The following is a 5,229-nucleotide window of genomic DNA, read 5'->3' on the forward strand; positions in this document are numbered from 1 at the left end:
TTGGGGGCGGGGTGTGTGGCCTTATGACACACTTCCGGTGATGTCAGGGGGTGTGGCCTTATGACACACTTCTGGTGATGTCAGGGGGTGTGGCATATGCTAATGAATTATGTTAATGAGTCCCCCTAGCTCTTTTTCTACAAAACGACCCCTGTGTAAACCTATCTTTTGAGCATTTATACAAGGGCTCAAACTTTGAGCGGTCAACAGTGATGCTAACAAAACTCATGGGTTTTTCTTTTTCCAAGCAGAGGCTGGTGTGCATGCATGTGTGTGTGTGCTCATTACTGTTCAGTGGTTCACTTAGGCAAGCAACTGTATCTCACCCCACACCCCCATGAGTAATATAAGGGACACACTGGCTTACCTTGTCTGAGACGCGCACTGCCTACCTTGCAGGGATGTTACGAATGAAGCTCGAAAACATGTTACTTTAATACTGGTAGTGTGGTGTTCAAGCTGCTGTACGCATAGTCCCTTCAGCTTGGGGAAAGTGAACGGGGTGTTATGTTCAGGTTTCACCTGTATTTTGAGAAGCTTTGCAATTAAAGAACTCTTAGCCAATCGGATGACCTTTTTTAAGTTCATCAGTTGATTAAATCTGCTTAACGCTGGGCAAAATAGTGCTTAGGGAAGAAGCACAATTTGTTTTTCAGCGCTTTTCAAGTAGCCCGCCTCACAAGGTTGTTGTGAGGATAAACTGGAGGATAGGAGAATTAGGTAAGCTGCTTTGGATCTCATTGGGAAGAAAGGTGAGGTATAAATGGATCGAATAAATAAATAAAGGGTACACATAACAGCTGGCAGCGTCTTAGAAGAGGCATCCCCTTGCAGGCAAAAAGCGGAACCCCTCTTCTCAGAGGACACCAACCATATGGTCATTTTATACATCCTTGCATTAAAGAAATTGTTAATTATTTGTGTGATTAATCAGAAGCAGTTTTAATTGATCAAAAGGCTTTGTTTTAATCAACCAGGTCAAGTCAACAAAACATTGCAGTCTTCATTATAATCTGGCCATTGAGAGAAGTAGCACTTAGTATGAATTCAGACAGGAAGAGATGGAGGAGGGAGGGAGGGCAGGGAGGGATGAGCCAGTGCTTAGCGCTTGTGGCCCTTTCTTATATGCCCAAGGCAGGGCTATTTTGGGGCAGGAACGCACAGGAACGGAGTTCCGGCTGGCTCCTGAGTTGGCCACACCCAGCAGGAACTCACTAGCATAATAGGCCACACCCAACAGCAGAAACTCATTAGGATTGGCTACGTTAGGCGTGTGTGGCCTAACATGCAAAGGAGTCCCTGCTACAAAAAAAAGGCCCTGGTTTTGGACAACAAACAAGGTAAACAGAATAACAAGCAGGGAGTTGGACTAGATGACCCTTGGAGTCCCTTCCAGCTATATAGTTAAGTTCTGTCAAGCACCTTGCAAATAAATTCGCAGACGATTGTCTTGCCCACTAAAAAAAAAGGTTTACTTGTCATTCAACAAATGCCTATCATATTTACTGAAAAGGAAGATGACCCTGAATGTGAGACACCTCCCAATGGTTATCCACAAAATCGTTTTTATTACTCCACATAACTATAATTTGTATAAGAACATAAGAGACGCCAATGTTGGATCAGAATGTTGGATCAGGCCAGTGACCCATCTAGTCCAAAACTCTGCCACACAGTGGTCAAAAATACCAGGTGCCATCAGGAGGTCCAGCAGTGGGGCCAGGACACTAGAAGCCCTCCCACTGTTGCCCCCCCCAGCACCAAGAATACAGAGCGTCACTTGCCCCAGCCTGAGAGTTCCTATCTCTACCATGTGGCTCATAGCCACTGATGGACCTCTGCTCCATATGTTTATCCAGTTCCCTCTTGAAGCCGTCCATGCTTGTAGCCGCCACCACTTCCTGTGGCAGTGAATTCCATGTGTTAATCACTCTTTGGGTGAAGAAGGACTTCCTTTTATCCGTTCTAACCCGACTGCTCAGCAATTTCATGGAGTGCCCACGAGTTCTTGTATTGTGAGAAAGGGAGAAAAGTACCTCTTTCTCTACCTGTTCTTTCCCGTGCATAATCTTGTAAACCTCAATCATGTCACCCCTCAGTCGTCTTTTCTCCAAGTTAAAGAGTCCTAAGCGCTTTAACCTTTCCTCATAGGGAAAGTGTTCCAACCCTTTTATCATTAGAGTTGCCCTTTTCTGCACTTTTTCCATTGTAAATGTGAATTTACAATGGCCCTCTCTCTTTCTTGGTAGGTGGAAAATAATTTGCTAGTCTTCCTTTCAGGTATACAGGGGTCACTGTGGCTTGTTCTTTCAGTTTATCGAAGTTTCTTTGCCTAGTCTCTTCGAAACGATTCTTACCTGCTAAAGGTGATCACTGGCATGTGGGTGGGTGGAGCTGGGTCTGGCTGGGTTTTGCAGTGTCCTAGACAATTTTGCTGCTGACACGTTTCTTTATTTTAATTTCTCTTGTTAAATATAATTCCATAGGAACAGAGTGAATAATGTGATAGCCCAGACCTTTTTAAACCTGTGGGCAACAAAATGGCTGCCGCAAAATGGCCACCGCAGCTTTGCTGGGGTGAGCGACTGAGCATGCCTGGAAACTGGGGTTCTCTGCATCACTCTAGGTGTGTATAGATGCTGTCTCCTTGAACAGGATGCCCCCCTTTGTCTTAACCTGGGAGCTGCCCTCTGACCTCTCCTCTCTCGCATACTTTGTCCTCTCACTCTCTGCACATGGCCTTCCATGGAGATATATATCTCTGCAGGCCAGTTTGGTGTAGTGGTTAGGGGCATGGACTTGAATCTGGGAGAACCAGGTTTGATTACCCATTCCTTCACATGAAACTGCAGGTGTGACCTAGGGTCAGTCATAAGTTCTTTCAGAGCTGTTCTCTCAAGGGCAGTTCTCTAGAGAGCTCTCTCAGCCCAACCTACCTCACAGGGTGTCTGTTGTGGGGAGGAGAAGGATAAGTTACTCTGAGACTCCTTCGAGTAGTGAAGGGCAGGGTATAAATCCAATCTCCTCTTCTTCTCTTCTTCTGTAGATACAATGCCCTCATATTCCCACACGCATGATGCCAGACAAGCTGGCCATTTGTGATAGGGAAAGCACTCTTTAGATTACATTTCTTTCCCTTCTTTTGACCGTAACCCGAATGTCAACGGGATCTACTTGAATAGATTGTAAGCTTACCTTTTTTGCAATATACTTCTTGGCAGGGCTCTTTTTTGTAGCAGGAACTCCTTTGCCTATTAGGCGACAGACCCCTAATGTAGCCAATCCTCCAAGAGCTTACAGAGCTCTTCTTACAGGGGCTACTGGAAGCTCTTGGACGATTAGCTACATTAGGGGTGTGTCGCCTAATATGCAAAGGAGTTCCTGCTACAAAAAGAGCCCTGCTTCTTTGGGAGATTTATTTATTGCACTTAGTATCACACTTGTACGACTGGGCAAAACTCTGCTTCATTAACCAGCTATCCCAATAAGCTTAACTCCAGCAACACAGTGCAGATCCCTTAACATTCTAAAAAATCTGCACAGCCAATCAAATCTCCAGTAGTCAGTCAGAAGCCTTGCTGGGCAAACGTCTTACCTGACCCTACCCACTTCCTAAAAACACTCAGGAGGTGCCAGAAAAGGTGTCTGCGAATGGTGCAGGTATCACTTAGGGTTGCCAGTCTCCACGTGGGGACTGAGGATCTCCCGCTTTTACAACTGATCCCCAGGTGACAGAGAACAGCTCTCCTGGAGAAAATGGCTGCTTTGAAGGGTGGACTCTATGGCCTTGTACCATGCTGAAGCCTCTCCCCTTCCCAAACCCCACCCTCTCCTGGGTCCACCCCCAAAGTCTCCAGGTATTTTCCAACCCAGACCTGGCAACCCTAGGTACCGCATGACCTAGACTTTTTCAAAACACCTGGCATTAACACAAGTAGGATCTAGAGTTGGCCTCGACAAAGCTGGCTAACAAAGCAAGGCCTCGATCATATGCACAATTAGATCCAGCATAGGCACGAATGCCGGGAGGTTTTAAAGGGTGCAATCAGACAACAACATCTGGGAAGTGCCCCGCAGTCATCGGCAACCCGTTCTGCTCCATTGCAGAAGCAGAGTTAAAAGACACCAGGGAAAATCTAGTAGTAAATGGGTTGCAATGGGCCACGGATGGACTTTCCCCTGTCTGATTGCTCCAGTGCGCTCTCATGATATCGGGATGGTCTGATCAGGCCATCCCAACTCCATGCCGTTGTTTTTTTTCCCCTTTGCAGTATGCGCATCATCGCAAACTCCATAGGGAGCCCTCAGTGTGGAGGTGCGGTTCATCAATTCCTCATTTAAGCGTATGGGAAACAAAAGACACACAAAAAAGACTCGTCTGCAGTTGCATCTGATCACTCACTGACGGGCTGTGCCTGGAGCTTTAAAGGGAGGTGTGATTGTGCAACTGCGAGTCAAATTCCTCCGGAGGAAATAGCCTCCCCCCCCCATTTTATCTGGTGCATATGACTGCACCCAAAGCATATTTGGCACCCTTAAAGCCAAGCTCTGAGGGCCTATTCCCAGGGGCTCTCAAGGAAGCGATGGTCCACCCTCTCTTAAAAAAACCATCTTTGGACCCGGTCGAATTGGTCAATTATCAGCCGGTCTCCAATCTGCCCTATTTGGGCAAATTAATAGAGAGGGCGGTGGCGATACAGTTTCAGAGCTTTCTGGATGATACTTCCACGCTGGATCCCTTCCAGTCCAGCTTCTGTCCTGGTCATGGGACAGAGACAGCACTGGTCGCCCTCACAGATGATCTCCGGAGGCATCTGGATCGGGGTGGGATGGTTGTGTTGCTGTTGTTAGACCTGTCGGCGAACATCAGCTGCTCGCCCACCGCCTCGTCAACATGGGGATTCGGGGGCTGGCCTTGCAATGGCTTGTCTCCTTTCTCCAGGGTCGGGGACAAAGGGTGGCACTTGGGGAGGAGATGTACCGAAGGCACCCACTAGTTTGTGGTGTGCCCCAAGGGGCAGTGCGCTCCCCAATACTATTTAACATCTATATGCGCCCCCTTGCCCAGATTGCCAGGAGGCATGGGCTTGGGTGTCATCAATATGCAAATGCCACCCAGCTCTATCTGTTGTTGGGCGGTCAGTTTGCCTCTACCCCAGAAGATCTGGACCGGGCGTTGCAGGACGTGGCGGGATGGCTTAGGGTGAGTTGTCTGAAAATGAATCCGAC

At 47.6% G+C, this 5,229-nt stretch overlaps 1 protein-coding gene across 1 annotated transcript in view; it reads right to left on the reverse strand.

Moving 5' to 3' along the window:
* Positions 1-5,229, reverse strand: part of LOC107112318 (vomeronasal type-2 receptor 26-like) — a 96,822-nt gene that overhangs the window by 27,874 nt on the left and 63,719 nt on the right. The gene's annotated exons all lie outside the window — the stretch shown is intronic.

The sequence above is a fragment of the Gekko japonicus genome, unplaced genomic scaffold (genome assembly GCF_001447785.1).
Source record: "Gekko japonicus isolate JY-2015 unplaced genomic scaffold, Gekko_japonicus_V1.1 scaffold146, whole genome shotgun sequence".
Classification (NCBI taxonomy): Eukaryota; Metazoa; Chordata; class Lepidosauria; order Squamata; family Gekkonidae; genus Gekko; species Gekko japonicus.